Raw genomic sequence first — 16,921 nt, 5'->3', positions numbered from 1 at the left:
TTCTTTTAAATGAAGATTTAAAGTGCATTGTTGACTGATTTCTTGTTTTCAGATTATGCTTTGGTTGAGTTAGCCTCATGTTGAACGGCAAGTCTGATGGTTGTTTGAAGTCCGTCTTTGGAACGGAGGGAATTGTCTAAAAGCGTCATATTTAATACTTGAAAAAGGCACTGAAATTTGTTTACCAGAGTTATGTAACCAGCGTGTACAAATACGGAAAGAATTTAGCTCAGAGAGAAATTGTGCTCTGCAAAAAGAAAATCTCAGCCTAAGTGTATCCGTGTTCTTCCTTGTGCATGATGTTTACCTGTAGGTGTTCTTCTGATCTGGTAAGCCCCTTACAACATCAGCCTTGGAAGACTCCCCCTGCCAACGTGTTGTTGGATATAATTAACTGTCAAGCGTCGCGTTGCATCAACGCTTCCTTCTTTGTGTTTGCGTTGCCTGTTGTGTGCGTTGACTTGAGCCTAATGCGTGAAACTGCTTGGGAATATGCTTTTGTGGAGCAAAAGTGGTCAACAGCAAATGAAAATGAACATAAATGCTCTCAGCTATTTCATTTATAAAATGTTCTCGTTGACTCCAGTAGCTGTTTCTGCCAGCAGATCAGTAGAGCTGGCTGTATTGCTCGAGGAGGCCTGTCTGATACTCTGGAGCAGAGAGTTCCTCAAAGAGGTTTTGCCCCATTTTTATTCACCCTTTCTTTTTTTTTCCCAATCAAATGTATGCATGCTGCTTTGTTGGAGATACTGTAGCTCAGGGGAACTTTGGTCTTACAGCCAAAGCGCTAGAGGCTTAGAAAAAAATTCGCTGTGAATAATCATCTCTTCAGAAATATCACCATTGTAAGAGGACTGCAGACTCCAGCAGTGCTGGGGTGATAGAATGAGCTCCTAAGTGCACAGTTATTTTCCTGCACTGGAAAGAACAGCAATCTTGTGCTTTCCAGAGCATGCATGGTTTTGACAAGAGGCTACTTCTCTCCCACTTTACTTTCTTTGCACGTGTTCAAAACTCCACGCTAATATCTTGTCAGTGTAGACTTTCTCTATCTGCTCTCCAACAGTTGGATGTTTTAGAAGCTGCCTTCCTGGCACCGGGTAAGGCAATTTTATTGAAATATTGAGGTGCAGGCTGTATACGGTTCGTACATTGACCTTTCTGGAGGGAGAAATTTAGAGGGTGGTTTCTATTTTAAATGAACCGATTCTACATGGCTGCATTCTGAATAAGTCAAATGGCGACATAAGTAGGAAATTATCTTCTAAAATAACCTGCTGGTTAAGCAGCGTGAAGATTACATTGTGCATTTCAATAATTGAAGCCATTGTCCACCTTGAGCAGGTTGTGCCAGCTCTGGTCGGTGGCACAGGAGGGAGGACCAGAGGGCTCCGGCCGCTCATCCTGCAGAGTTCATGGTGACGGAGGAGGCGGCGGTGGCTGATGTGCAGGATGACCTTGGGGAAAAAAAATTGGAGACAGATCAGACTTGAGAAAATGTACCAAGGTCCTTGGTTATGTCAGTGGGAGCTCCAAAAGGGGGAGATTGGCCTGGCTGCACCGAAGCAGTAACTGAGTTATGTTAGCGCCTGGCTTTTCCGTTGCACAGGTGGGAAGGGTCAGTGGGCTCTGTTCTTACGATGAGTCCCAGAACAGATAGTAGGTTAAAGAACGTGTGAACTAAGAGCTATTTTCTTTGCTAGGCAAATAGTATTCCAGAACCTCATTTAAAAATGAATTTTCTTGAATATTTAGTGGGAAAACTAAAGTTATGTTGTGAAAAAGGGGGAAAAAACATAATTATTTCCTTTAAATACCAAAGACAGGCTACTGTGCAGGGCGTTCTCAACGACTGCGAACAGAAGGCTGCCGTGACTGTTGCGTTAGAAATGCCAGGTTCTGCCTATGTAATGCTTGCTTTCTGTCTGAGACTTCATTTGCAATGCTTTAACTTGCATTGTTCAGCCATGTAGCGGTTTATTATGTAGCCACAAGCTATTCTGGAGGATATTAAAACTCACACAGACAAACCAAATAGACTTTTCACAGGAGAAGCATGAAGCTAAAGAGTTGGTAGATACTTCCTTCTCAAATTGCTTGAAAATAATAGCTGAGGCATGCGAGGTGGTAGATCTGGAAGGGACGTTGCCTCCCGGCCCTTGCACAAAGCCTTTCCATGCCCTGAGAGCTCATTATGGCTTCAGGGTTTAACGAGTGCCTGGGTCGTGATGGTGCCTTGGCTGCCGAGAGCTGAGTGGCAGAGCTCCCTGGGTGCTTCTCCGTTGGAAATAGTGGGGAAACGAGGTCTGGAGGTCTTTCCAACCCTTATGATTCTTCCCCGAGACAGAGCTTGTGGTGTCTGTCCTGAGATTTTTATCTGAGGTACAATTTGGGATACAATGCATAATTTATATAATTTATGTAAGAGTTAAAAAAGAATTGAAAAAATCTTTCTGGAATAGTAGAGGGCACTGGAAAAAAGTAATGCTAAGCTTTACGTTGGGCAAGAAATGGAAATCAAGAAAACCACTGAAGTGTAATAACGCTGAGTTAAAGGTTGAGAGCCCTAAGCTATGTTCTCGGTTTGCTTTAGAGTTCATCTTTTTACCCCAAACCCAGTACAGCACATGGATTACTTATTTTTTTTGTCCTGAAAGTTCATGCATAAACCATTAATTTATAATCTTGCGGAGTACAACTCAGGGGGGATGTAGGCTGAAAAAAACCCAAGGGTGGTAATAAGGGTAACGGCACCTTGAATTCTACTCTCTTGTTTTTCAGGGCTAAATGCGAATGCTTTATAACAAATAGATTGCTTTTGGTTTAAATTATCAGTTTTAATCTGATTTTCTTTTCCTTCTCACTTCTTTGGTATTTTACGTGCTTGTGAGAGATGTGTTTTGAGATAAGCAAAACTTTGGTACCAGATTGGCTGTTGTTTGCTGGGGAGAATTGGAAATCCTTGGCACATGCTCAAGTACTTCGTGTACGTACGTTTAGTTACTTTCTTAATTTTTCCATTCAGCCCTTCCTTAAAGAAAATGTAAAGGGTAGCTTATTTTCTAAATGGTTAACAAAGTGAATTAGATGATTTTTTACTGGAAATTATAATTAAATACAAAAAAAAAAGCAGAAAACCAAAGTTTTGAAGTAGAACTGTTAGGTGAAACGGTCAGAAGTGTAAAGTTCATACGAGAAATGTTTATCAAAACATCCCGTATTTGAACCAGGAGATCTATTAAAGAAATCTTCTTTCTTATTAAATAAATAAATCTATTAGTTTCTTCTGTAGTTAGTGAATCTAATTTTCTGGGTCCTTAAGAACCACAGATCTATTGCATTGCAGCCTCCTTGTTTTTTTTTTTTTTTTCTTTTCCTCAGTTGAAAGAGGTGAATAAGCCTGGTGCATTTTCCAGCTGGTTATGGATCTGGTCCCGGGGGACACGGGCAGAATATTTTCCCTGAGGACGGGGCTGTCTGCCTGCCTGCCCCTGCTTCCCAGGTGCTTGTCGCTGGTGCTCGTCACCGCTTCCCCTCCACAGGTTCGGCTTACTTCAGAGCATCAGCGGCAAACGGTGTTTGAGTATCGTCTGCTGTTTAATTAAAGTAGGCTGTAATTAACTTGGATCTTAATGTAAGCTGTCGTTTTAATTGAGGTTAACTCTAAAACGCGTTTAAGGACTGTCATTTGCTTTTTTATTTATGTAGAATCCACTTTGCCTATCCCAAACGTGAGCTGTTGAAACGCCTGTTTTTTCTTTGGCACATTTGCCTGCTGTTAACTCTGAGCATTTTGCAAAAGGTCATGAGCCTGTTACCCCCTTAAAATGCACATCAGTCCAGCAGCCTCTCCTTGCAGCCCTGTGCAACGTTGTTGACTGCAAGGAGACCGTGCGCCCAAGTGCTGGTGATGGGATCCCTTTCAGTGTAGAAGAGTCTCCAGCAGCTATTAACGCCGTATTTTCAATCCTCCCCAGCACCCAAGGCCACAGATGTTGGATATTCAGAGGAGCCATGCAATGCCACCACCACTCAAAATGCAAGTTGAGTCAACTTTAGGCAAGGCGCGTGTCCTCGGCGCGCGCCAGTCCTGCAGCAAACAGATGAGCTCGCTGGTGTGGTATCAGGGATGAAGAATCGGTCTCTCCTCTAGCTTGCTTGACCTGAAGCATGAAACTCTCGAAGTGCTTGTACGAGCTCAGACCGTTCTTGTTTTCCCTCTCACAAGCTGATTAATATGCTGATAAGGTGCTTCAGGAACCTTGGGGAGACTGACCCCAACTGCAGTCATTGCAGTCATTGCTAAATAATAACTGATAGGGAAGGCCAAGAGCCCGGAGATGTGAAGCTGGTTAGTGATTCTCCACTTCCTTTTAGGTTAGCGAATCTCCACTACCTTTCTTGGAGAGCCTTGCTCTGCACTGCCAGGTCTACAAGGAGCTCACTCTTCCCCTAATTTTTCCCTTGGAGAGGGCAGGAAGGCACCATCCTCCATTGCCCGTTCTCTAGCTTTTCAGGGAAGATCAGGCAAGCCTTCTTCTGGTCCTGCTGCTGCTCGCCTTGCTCCATCCCTGCAACTTTTCACACCATGCAGAGGCTTTTTCTTCTCTCCCCCAGCTGGCAAGGACCTGCATGTGTATGGAGAGCTGGCCTTGTTTCACCGGGAGGAACCTGACGCCTTTTAATAAAAGCCTTTGTGCAACTGGGTTCTGTTCAGTTTCCAAAGTGGATTAGCCTAGACTGCCCAGAGGCACTTCTCGTGAGCCACTAATGTGAAATAAATATTCCCGGGTAGCTGCTCAGCAAGTTTTATCCTGCACAGGATTCACCAAGAATCGCATATGCAATTCATTTGTGGTCTTGCTGCAAGACCCAGTATGTTTCTTAGATGTTCTTCCTGAAGTAAGGGTTGCTGCTTCTTCAGTTTAAAGAATAAAATCGTCTTATTTCTTCTGACTTAAGGACACATCCCAAGCACTTTGTCATTTGTTTGTCGCGTCTCCCTGTGTCACTGCTGCCTTTTTTGTGCTGTCTGCAGGGGCTGGCTTCATTTCCTTCCCCAGTTAATTGATTTTCCTGCTTCTTCAAGTGACTCTGTGAGATTTTTGAGAGCGCTAAAAGAAACATACGACAGTAACATAACTTAGATTTACAGTGTAATGCACACTTGTGGTTATCGCTGTAAGATTTTGTGTTAGAGAATGGGCACGGCTGGTAGGCAAACAACTCTGTGAGTCGGTATACTAATTGCTAGTTTTTGTGTTGGCGGAAAGGCATCAGTTTGATAGTTTTCTTACTTGTCTGTGTTCTTGGAGGTCTTTCAGGGGGATCCCCAAGAGGGTTAAGGAGTTAGACGAACCGATGCTCTTGTAGTTGTGAACCATGCTGGCACGCACCACAGGTCTGAAGCCAAAATCGTGCAGACAGCAGAGCCTGATTCTGTTTGAACAGAAATCCCTTTCCATAAACGAGAGTTTAGCTGTCATGAGAAGACAGAAATCAAAACACTCCAGCCCCGAATGAAAATTATTTTTCTCTGTAAAGGTTTGGGAGACCATGAGCTGGAGATGCGGAGAACAGCAACGTGCCCACACAGCCCTTGCGGAGCGTGAATTTTCATAGAACCACCAAATAGTTTGGGTTGGAAGGGACCTCAAAGCCCATCTAATTCCAACCCCTGCCATGGGCAAGGACACGGTTTCGTCCCTTTTCCCAAGGTGAAACCACAACGTTTGTTCTGACATAAAGACTAGCAGAGGGAATCGGCATCTTCCAGCCATTGGTTTTGTTGGCAGGACAGGACGTTTCGGGGCTCTTCCATGTGTTTTTTTATTTTTTCTTCTTAATTCATATATTTTGTGTTGGTCACTGAACCTTGGGCATGGCTGACCTGATTTACACTGTCAGCTTTGCTCCTCATTTAATTCACCCGTACGTTGAAAGCCAGTAGCCTCTGATTTTGTCAAAGGTGGAAGGATGTTCTGATAGGATTTCTAGTCGGCCTTTAATCCTCCTTTGCATACTCTTTGTGAGACAAAGATAATTCTAGGCTTGATTTCAGCCTTTCTTATTAACTTAAAATTAAAAATTTGCTATATTATTCTCTGGCAAGGCTACGCCTTTGATAACGGATTAGTTCTTCGGCCAAGAAAACCGAGTTCTTTCAGAACTGCTGTGCGTGAAGAGGATAAACGAGACTTTTTCCTTTCTTTTGGCGTTGCTCAGCACGTTTGCGGGGAGTGCCAAGGAGCACGAGGCAAACGGCCGTGATGCTGAAGGAGGCAGGGATGCGGCGTTCCCCTCCTTGCCTTTGCTTGGGCTTCTGCATGCATGCCCACCGCTTCCATTGATTGCGAAAAGCCATCTCTGGATTTAATTAGGTGATCCACTGCTTACTGGTTCTGTAAAACAGGAATTTTAAACTGTGTTCAGGGCGTTGAATTGATTTCAGGGTGATTAAAAATGTATGAAGTGGGTACAGTGAATATTTTTCCTCTGGCGTTTCTTCATGTTTATTAATTGGTGTGTATAGAGCAGACAGGCAAATCGTACTTGACTGGGAGAGGAATGAGCTCTGACTTGTGTAGGCTCTTGTTATTTTTATGTTTAAATGCATAGTTTTTGTACAGCAACACTACCAAGCGACTTGCTGAATTTCTCAGTGCTGGAAGCTGATGGAGTTTCAGCTCTGCTTAGCCGATCACCGGTGGCTAATTCATAGTAATAAATTAAATCGAGGAGTTTCTTGAAGTCACAGCAAGCGTAGGCCCCCTCAGGGAACGAGGCACAGGTTTCCCTCTTTGGGGGAGTGAGGGAGGACGAAGCGGGGAGCTGTCGGTGAGATTTGGGGTATTTGTGAGCGTGCTGACGGCTGTATTTTGGGCACGTGTTGGCTGTGGACATACCACAGATGGCAGCAGGGCCGGGCGATGGGCAATCGTGTCCCCACGTGCCAGGACGAAAGGCTTCCTTCTTTCCTTGTAGTGCTAGAAAAGGAGAGTGGGCGCCAACCGATCACCTGGGGCGCAGCAAAGCTCCATTTCAGAACATGGAAATAGGGATTGGGACGGATCCTTGCAGGCACTTGTAAGCTCAGCTCCCTCGGAGGTCGGTCCAGCGCCGTCAGCCTTCCCCGGAGCCCCGCAGAACTTCGGGGAGCATCCTTCGCCCCTCGTTTGGCGTTGCGACCGTTTGCGTAAGGCTCTACGTGCTTTTGAATTTCCCCGTGTTGTAAATAACCAGAATGGTCTCAGAACTTAAACGCAAACACAACTCAGGTTATGTGTTCCTGAATGAGCCCATTGTGTGCCTTTTAATCCGATGGGCTCGCTTAGCGCAGGGAGCGGTTTTGTGCTGTGCCGCACTGCTCGGCTACAATATTGATTTTGTTTTTTCCTCGTAGTGAAAAAGAAATAAAAAGATTAAATGACTAGGGCTGAAGCAGACACGTATAAGGCAGGGAAGAAAAAAGACTAGAGGGGGAAGGAAGAGGTGGCCTTGGAAGCGTGTTTTGAAGGAGAAAGTGCCTCTTCATTTAAAGGACATAGGAGGCGAACAGAGGATTTTTTGTGTTGGTCACTGCTGTAGACTGTTGGCATATAATCAGAAACTCTTCACTCACTTGGGGAAGAAATAAGCTTTATTTTGAAGCATGAGCTCTGCTAAAGCTCTGTCTTACGTCGCATGTAGAGAAATTCTCACCAGCAATTTGGGCTTTTAAAATGTATGTCAAGTATTAAAATCGGTGAATGTAATTTTTTTCCTTTGCGATTTCTTAGTCTCTGTATATCATAGAATGAAACTCTATTTTTTGTTGGCTTTCTTTGTCTGCAGTGTGTTTGTAAGCAGTCTGCGCTTTGTAGTTCTTTGTGCAGTCACGGTTCTGTGTTTTAGCCCATTTAAAATGTCTCTTCCTACATGTTACTTCAATATAGCCAGTTGGCTCCGTCTTCTTCATTGCTAATGTTTATGTTTCATCCTTTTATTTTTTTGTCACATCGATCTGCCTGTTCTCTTGATGACAATTATTATTCTCTTCCTGAAGTTTTTTCTGTGCCTTTCAAGTAACTGAAGTGCCCAAACCAAAACGTGGTGTGAGAGGCTCTTTCCAAGACTCGTGCCATTGGAGAAGCGCCGTTGCCTTTGCTGATGTCCGAGAGGGACATTGTAGATGTCATCAGAAGTCCCACTGGCCATCCTGGTACCGTTTCTGCAGCACTGTGGGTCTTCATGCCGCTAGTTCACATTGCAAAGTCACGTTGGATTTGCCACACATCAGATCTTAAAATCCTCTCAGCCTCGATGCTTTCCAAACCCCCGTAACTATTGCCCTTCCCTTTAAACTAGCTCTGGTTCTCCAGTTTGCCCAGTTGAGAAGAACACAGGACCTGGTAATGGTGTGAATTTGAGATGGGGATTGGTAATAAAACAAAATGTCTGCTAGCCCTGAAACCACACGCCTGCCTGGAATCTCTCCGTTGTAAGTTAAACTCTCACTGTGTCTGAAATATATGCCCTTTTTTTTCTGCATATTTTTTTTTTCTGCCATTTCCAGTTTGAATTCATATCCTTTCTTATTTTTCTTGATGCATACTTGCACAGCACACATTCAATACCTCTTAAATCCTCAGGTGCTTCAATTAAATGACTGAAAATAAACTTCAGTGCTGCCTTATGATCAGCCCAAAACACTTAATATTTGCTGCCTTCTCTCTCCCCGCCTCCGTTTTCTTTTTTTGCCTGGCACAGCAAATAAGTGGTTAGATATTTGTTGTTGTATTTTTGTAGTCTGAAAGTAATAAATTAAAATTTTGTGGCTTGACTTCTGGAAACGTGTCTGTAGATTAAATATTGAATTTTTCTCCTCTCCTGGTGCACAATTATTTTTTACACTGTGCGCAGTCAATGCAGCACGGCGCAGAGGTCTGTCTTTATGTACAGAAATGTGATCTGGTATGGGGTCGTAAAAGACTTTTATAAGCTTCAGAAATAGTTCCCCAGTTTGTACCAGATCTGTAAATTACCGCGTCTATTTTTCTACTGTGCTTTGTACCAAACCTCATAGTTTTAGTTCCATGTGGATCAGCTCTCCCAAAGTGGCGTGGTCTAGCTCTGCCTCGTTAATCTGTTTTGCTATTTTGTTTGTGTTCTATTTAGCCCCAACTAAAACTGAAATGGGGAGTTGCTTATATGCAAAGACATTCTTACACTTATTTTAAAGTGCGTGTGCCTGCCTTTCCCTCTCTACGTGCTTGCTGGCATTCGGCCTCGTTTCATCTAATGCAGTACTGGGCTAGAATTTTAATGTCTCTGCGGCCAGAGATGATTTATTAGATCCCAAAGCCCTGGCTCAGAGTGCAGGAAGAAAATATTGCATCAGTGAGCTTGCTTGGCACTGTTCAAATAAACGAGTCCTGAAAGACTCTTTAGTGTTAGGGCCTTTTTTCCTTCCCTTCCCCTTGACCACCCTAGCCCCCAAATTTTTGCTGATACAGAGAGGTGCTCGCTCCTTGCAGGAATGAGGGCTGTGTGTTAGCCATCTCCAGATCTTGCCACGATAAATGTGTTTGTCAACAGCTTCATCGTAAAGCTCCTTAAATCCGCACAGCCACAGCACAGGGGGCTGAGACAGAGCTGTAATTCCCAAGTGGAAAAAAACGCCGCTTTTAGGACAGGCTGGGCTCTGGGTAATGAACTGTTGGGAATGCAGCATCGTGGCAAATGTAGGAGGCTGTCCCCTGGTCCTTGTTCTGGCCGTGGATTTGGGGTTTCACACTGTTGGAGCAGCCCTGCATGTCTCTGCTGCCTGGGGCCCAGCTCTCAGGACCACGTCTGGCAGGTATTTACCCGCTGTAGGTTTTCAGTTCTTTGGAAAACATGGTTTTTCTTCACTGAGCTTGCAGTATCCAATACATCTTTGTTTAGCTGAGAGCCAAATTGTGCCGCTGCTTACACTGTCCCCGCAGGTCAAGGCGTGATGAGTTGTGCGTTACAAGTCACTGCATTTCTTTCCTCTTTTATGTGCTGTTGGAGAGGTGCCTTAAGAAAGACCTAAGTTTGAGTCTTGTTGTGAAGAAGGAGAAAAGCACCTCAAATAACAGGGAAGTCAGGCTGAAAAGAGGAGCTCTCGCAGGACTTGAGATGAGATGTGGGCAACAGATACTGGATGCGAGGGTTGGAGAGGGAAGTGCGAGAATGAAACCCTGGGGTGATGACAGGTGAAGACCTTTGTATCTCATCGTGAATTAAGTCCCTTTACTAAGTAAACAAGGGCATTTTCAGCCTTACACTTGATTTATTGCCATCTGTTTACGCTCAAAAATGAAGTTAGCGTCTCTCGTTACTAGAAGCCCAGTGCATTGCAGAGAAGAGCATCCATCTCAAGGGACAAGGAGCTGTTGGTTGTGGTGGCATTCCCAGGAGGTGCAAAGCACATTATAACCATGAATGAGATCAGATAGGGGAAAAAACTGATTTGAGCAGCCTGAAAATGAGCTGTTGTGTTCAGGAGTGTGTACGCATCTGAGCTTCTGTTTACCTCTAGTTTCTTCTCATTTCAAATTAGTAACTGTTTCCTGAGGTGAAGGTCATTTCCTATTGCAGGTGGAAGGTGTGGGTAAAGAGTCGTGTTCTGTTCAGGCATTCGGTTGCAAGAATGGCTTTTTGTTCCTCATAAACTTTGAGAAAGCTGGGGGTGGTGGGCCTGGGGAAGAGAAGGCCCCGGGGAGAGCTGCCAGCGGCCTGCCAGGGCCTGCAGGGGGGGCAGGGAAGCTGGGGAGGGACTCTTTGTCAGGGCTGGGGGGACAGGACGAGGGGCACCGGCTGGAGCCTGGCAGGGGGGAGGCTCAGGGGAGGCGTTGGGAAGAAATTCTTCCCTCTGAGGGCGCTGAGGCCCTGGCCCAGGCTGCCCAGAGGAGCTGGGGGTGCCCCAGCCCTGGCAGTGCCCAAGGCCAGGCTGCGGGGGGCTGGGGGGACGTGTCTGTGCCCATGGGATGATCTTTAAGGTCCCTTCCAACCCAAACCATTCTCTGATTCTATGAAAATAGTTCAGGAAGCAGTGGTATAATTAACTCCCATAGCAATTTTGGGGTAGACAGAGTCATTTTTCGTAAATGAAGACCCAATAGTGGCCACATAGTCTTTCAGTAGAACATGGCTTGCTTTGACCCTGAGGCAGGGACCTCTCATCTTGCTTGCTCTGTCCTACTCACACCCCCAAGGTGAATATATTCACAGAGTCTGCCAGGATCACCTGCATGCTGGATGGATAGCGAGGGATGTGGCCATCAACTGCTTGTCAAGGCTCCTGGGTCCCCTCGGCTGGCAAAGGCAGACGGTTTGGCCATGCCACTGTGCCCTAGGAGAGCTGGTGGCCATTGGGAACTTTCTCCTTTTCATCTGGCCTTGCCCTTTGTGAGTCATTGGGCATTGTTGCTGACTGACTTCACGCCCCTTTTTCTCTCTGTCTGGGTGTTTTATGGCCGTAGGACTTTTTTCTTCCCTAGTCCGGGTGCCTTGAGAAACTGGACGCTGATTTTTAATGTGCTGTGGCCTTAGAGACTTGCTAATTGTTGCAGGACGCTAATACAGCTGCCATCAGCACGTGCTTTTCTCTCAACCGCGCTTCCGCCATTCCTTCAACAAATCTGAGCCAGCTGTGCTAGGAGCACACGCTGGGAGCTGGACGCTGCGGCACGAGGAACACCAACCTTTTGTGTGCTAACAACGGGGATTTGTTCGTACAGGCGGGGTGGTGCCCACTCCGCCAGGCACGCCTGCTTTTTGGTTCCCGTTGAAAACAGCAGCCGGACTCTCGCTGTGCTACTCCTGAGCTAGTGCTTGGCAGCATCCCTAAACGAGACAGAGTCTTCAGTGTTTCAAAACGCACTGAAAACGGTGCAAATAAATAATAAAGTAGTGAAAAGCAGTGGGCAGAGCGCTGGAACCCCAGCAGATCCCAACGCCAGTGTCCTGCAAAGTGCAAATACCCCGGGTGAAGGGGAAGAGCTGGCAATAACATGGCCTAACTGTCTTGGTCCCGTTCATTTGTCTCCATCAAGACAATAACTCGTTCGTGTTGTTGCTTCCCTGAGCATTAGCAGTGCTTCAGCTGGAGAGCTTGGCTCAAGGGGGCTTCCCTGCTCCCTGCCTAAATTATCGTTAGTGACTTCTTGAGTTGATTTCTTGCCTGCTCCCTGCCTAAAATATCACGTTATCTCCATGTTGAAGGGCAGAGGGGAACGTCTCCCTCCAAAAGGCCCAGCACACCTCCCAGTGTGTTTTCATCTCCAGTTTCTGTTCTGTCCTAACAGTGCTTTGGTTTGGCTGTGGGGTTCTTTAATTTCTTTTATTTCACCAGACAGTGCATTATCCCTCCCTTGTCTCTCTCCCCAGCTGTCTCGGTCCTTCAAGGCAGCAATGTGTAATTCTCCCATTGTGGACATTAGACCCATGCTGAATAAAGATGAAGTGGAAGCAGAATGCTTTCCCATTAATTTAAAACTTTGGTTATCATGACAACAGGTTACAACTCCTTTCATTGCCATGACAATCTCTCGCAAAATTGTTAAAATGCCGTCTTACAGTTATTTTTAGTTTGTCCTCCGTTCCCATGGAGACCAACTTTTACTTGAGGCGTTTGATGCTTTGTGCCTGGAGCTGTTAATGAGCCTCGCAGAAGTCTGGAAGTCAGGAACAGAGACCCCTGAGGTCGCCCATCCCTCCTTCAGCCCTCGCAGGGATGGGCCGTGCACTACACGTTCCCGATGCATTTGTCTAGTATGTGCCCTCCTTTCTGTTACCTCCCCTCGTGTGACTTTTAACATTTACATTTGCTGTTGCGCCAGCAAATGTTGTATTCTTCTTTGCCTATGGCCCTAATTGTTGCAGCAAGTTGCCAGAAAACTTCAGGTTCTGCAGAGGACGCTGAGAAAAACATCTGCAAGGGAAGAAAAAAAACGTAGAAGACCATGAGAGCACATTTAAAATGGTCATTTCGTTTTAGCCATTTAGTTGGTTTCGGAAAAAGAAAAAAGCCTTGTGTTTTTTTAGGCAAATCCCAGAGGTAATGGGATGATTTTGCTGACAGCACAAAATGTAGAATTACGCTTAGGTTTTGACATTACAAAAAGCTACCTGGTGCAGAGGAGTTCACACCGAAATCAAGTTTTCTCTGTGTCTGTGTTCAGTTTACAAAGGGAGTTTTACTGGAGTAATGTTTGCTTGATCAGCTAAAAAATTACTGGCATGACATGGAATATTAGAGATGAACTCACCTTGTGAGTTTCCCTTCTTTTGTGCTTTTATCTTATTGTTATCTAGCTAATTCATGTAATCATGGGAATCTCCCCCTCATCAGTTAGAATTAGGAATTAAATAAAAATAAATAGCCAAGGCCAGTGGTGGCTTCTTTGCCCCTTTCTGCTGGGGCCAGCCCTGGCTGTCTCAGGACCTTCTGAAGCCATCCTCGGTGCCTCCTTCGCTGTATGGCTGATATTCGTGGTGTAACATGTAGGATTTCTATTGATGAGGCTTTTCCTTTTACTCCTCTTCAGTGGATGTGAGCACGGCTGCTCCAAAATCGAAAAGGGTGAGATGGAGATGGCATCCCTGTTTCAGCTGCGCTAGAGAGGTGACACCATGGATTAACAAGGATGTATTTAGGGCTAGCTGCTTTTGCCAAAATTTCAAAAAAAAAAAATCCCATGTGAGGGAATTTCCCACCTATTTCCCATCTATGCTGTGAAGATGCAGATCATCTGACTATCATGTTCCTTCCACAAAAGTCGCACAAGGAGGACAAGGTGCACGGGGTCTGTGGGCATCTCCTTTACGTTCATCCCCCCCGTAGTGCTGGTGGTGGTTGGCGTTCCTGCTCCTTGCCGTAAAGCTCTTTGTTTTAAGAGATGGTGTGGAGATGCAGATGGTATTTTGATCAATAATTTTAGCCTTGTTTAGCTCGGGAGCTTATCGTCAGTTCCAAAACGTTCTTTTTCAGTCATTAAAATCTTGCCCTCTCCGAGATAATTAAATCCTCTTGCTGTGTAAGGTCATTCTGAATCTTTGTACTGCAGATAGGAGCAATCAGTAGAGTTTTTAATGTGTCTTGTTTGCAGGATCAGAGGCCTTTTGCCTTCTGGTGTGGTCTGACTTTGCATAAAGACTCAAAAAAATAACATTTTTGTGCCATAACTCGGTCTCATTATTGTGCCATTACATAGGCAGCAGCATTACCTGGGAAGGTTGATTTTTGGCTTCTGCTTCGCCCCGGCTGCGAGCTGTAGGATTTAGCATCCATTTGTGCAGCCCGGACAGCGTATGGCACACGGTGCCAGTGAAACCTGGCCATCGAGGTCTTTAACGAGGGAAATAATGAGCTATAAAGCCCTTTGGTAAATTGCTCGTACTAGCACTTGTAGAGGACATTACATAACTACACGGGTATTACTCACGGAGAACTACGTGTGCTGTAAGGTGCGTGACTATCTCTTGAGATGTTCCCACCGAGTTCTGTGCACGTGCTGTTCTCCAAATAATTTCTTGGCTTTTTTTTGTCTACAAGAGGGCATTTAGCATTTCCTAGCAGCAGTTGTTCCTGTAATGGCTGCCTTCACTAGCTCTAAAGTATATGCCTAGTATAATTGATGCGAGTTATTAATAACACCTCTGGTGGTGTTTGCGCTAAGTAGATTTTGTTGCTTGCATTTTTTATTTGCTATGGCGTTCTTTGGGTTGTAATTTGAATTTCTGCAACTGGTTGGTCATTTCTCACGACGTGGTGGTTAGCAGAGCACACGGCAATGTGTGTGCTTGCTATGTTTGGGACCAGCAGCTCCGGTGAATCGCCCTAAGAAATCTCCAGGCGCAGAAAAATCCGGTTTCCTTCCTCTCTCGCTTAGCAGGTGTGGTAAAGGCGTGTGGTAATGTGTTATTTTAGCAGGGAGGGGGAAGACGGGGTTCTTCAGATTTCCCTGCTGGAATTCATCTTATTTAAATCAGTGCAGGAACAAATTAAGTCTGTTCAGTTCCCTTAGTAATGCGAGGGAGCAGACTTTTCTGTACCGGAGGGTTTTGTCATCGTAGGCCGTCCTTGAGGGCTGCTCAGATGGCAGAAGACCTCGACCTGCAGCTGGAAGAGCCCGGGCTTGGCAAATCCAGCCTTGTGCCTGGCCTGAAGCGGGGCTGCAGCCACCAGGAGCTGGGCTCCCTCGCGCCGAAAACGGGGCCAGGAGTTTGGGTTCAGGCTGCCTGGGATGCAGAGGGGTCCTCCTCCATTTCCCCTCGATGACGGTGCAGTGCTGTCACTTGGTATGCCATCAACTTGTAGGGTGAAGAGATCACTTAGAGGGTGAAGAGAGCTGTGCAAAATCCTTTCATCGCAGGAAGGTTTGCTCTGTCTGGTTACACACCGGCCGCGAAAAGCTTGTCTGGAGAATCGGCTTGCGAAGATTTCGGAGAAACATAAACCCTCGGCAGCTATTTCCAATATTTCTTGGAAACAACACAGCGTGATGTGCGCGAGCTTCGTCTGTCAGTAAACAAGGATGGCAAACAGCTCCAGGCAGCTGGGGTGTTTTTTCCTTGGATACCAAAGCAGTCATCCCAGGCAGGAATCCGCTCTTAAATACTTCGTTTTACCATAATAAACAAATCTTTGAAGCCTTGAGATCAAGGAGTAAGCAAAAATGTAGAACAATAACTTATGAAAGTGTTACGTCGTTTGTGCCCCTCGAAAATATTGCTGGTATTTATTATAGTAATTTTGTTCTAATAGGAGGATTTCTCATCTGTCTGTGGCTTCTTCTTTTGCTGCTTGGATCCCTGGCTTGGCTTGGCGCTTGCAGTAATGGTTTTAGGTCCTGTCTGTGCAGGGGCATTTTATTGCCCTCGGCTCTGAAGATGTATCGGGTATCGAAGTGGGTCTTGAACTCAGAGCCTTACATTTCCCTCTTCTTTCTGGATTCCTATGGAAAACCCAATGTGTTTCATCAGCTGGCAGAGCTGGTAAACCCGTGTTCGTCTTCAACCCAAGCCTTTATGGAGGTTGTCCGCTTCCTCCTCTTTTCTTGTTTTGTTTCTTGCTTGGTTCTGAAGAGATTAAACCTCAGCTTAAATGAAAGATCCCCAGCTTGGTTTTCTCACTTGCCATTTTTTGATAATTTACAGAATTAAAACAGGTCAAATTTTCCATCTCGAGGAGACATTTCCCATCCTTGATGCTGACTGAATTTGAGACAAAATCTCCCAGAGCTCGCAGAAGAGCCTCAGTAAACACAGAACGGGGGGGGCAAAGTCTTCACTTTATTTTTTAGGAGGATATTTTTCTTTGCAGGAGGGAGATACGAGGTGGTCCTCGCTGCTGAGTTTGTTGCCCCTAATGGAGCGTTTTGCTGAGATAAACGAGGGCAGCTCACACAACCTTGGGACACCGGGGAAATAGATGGCACGCAGCAGACGGAGCTTTTCAGCTCTACCTCATCGGCTCAGCTGCCGTCCAGGCAATTTCGGGGACGTGCGGCTTAGCAGACAAGTGGTTCTCGGCCTGCGTGCACTGCGTGGGTGGTGTACGTAGCTTCTATTTTCTGTGCTAGAGCAGGAAGGGACACGGCATTCGTGTGAAAGAAGCATTCAGCGTTGTAGTCTGCTCCAAACGAGCAGAGGGAGCGTTTTGAGAGTGGCGTGAAGCAAGCGAAGGGGAATTCAGGAGGCATCTGCCACGAGCTCGGTATCAAACGCTGCCAGGCACTGACTCAGCAAGCACGCAGCTATTGATTATCCAGCGAGTCGTCCACTTGTGCGCCTTCCAGCTCCTGCATTAACCCGTGATTAAATCATCCCGACAGCTCCCCGGGGCTCCCTTGGCTAATTTACAGCTCGAGGCGGTGCAGGTGGGTCCCTGCGGACACGTTCCTGCAGCACGTGG

The 16,921-nt window shown here is 45.8% G+C and overlaps 1 protein-coding gene and 1 long non-coding RNA gene across 14 annotated transcripts in view; both read left to right on the top strand.

Annotated features, from left to right (window-relative positions):
- The window catches only part of FAM168A (family with sequence similarity 168 member A), a 178,579-nt gene that overhangs the window by 95,838 nt on the left and 65,820 nt on the right, over window positions 1-16,921 (top strand). The window lies entirely within an intron of this gene.
- The window catches only part of LOC310892786, a 61,219-nt gene that overhangs the window by 421 nt on the left and 43,877 nt on the right, over window positions 1-16,921 (top strand). The window contains exon 2 of the long non-coding RNA XR_014578412.1: window positions 16-16,921. This exon is cut by the window's right edge and continues 13,948 nt beyond it. This is a non-coding gene — a long non-coding RNA (uncharacterized lncRNA). The remainder of the gene's footprint in view (window positions 1-15) is intronic.

Source organism: Anser anser (assembly GCF_964211835.1).
Source record: "Anser anser genome assembly, chromosome: 1".
In the NCBI taxonomy this organism is placed as follows: domain Eukaryota; kingdom Metazoa; phylum Chordata; class Aves; order Anseriformes; family Anatidae; genus Anser; species Anser anser.
This window is presented reverse-complemented; position numbering and strand designations above follow the sequence as displayed.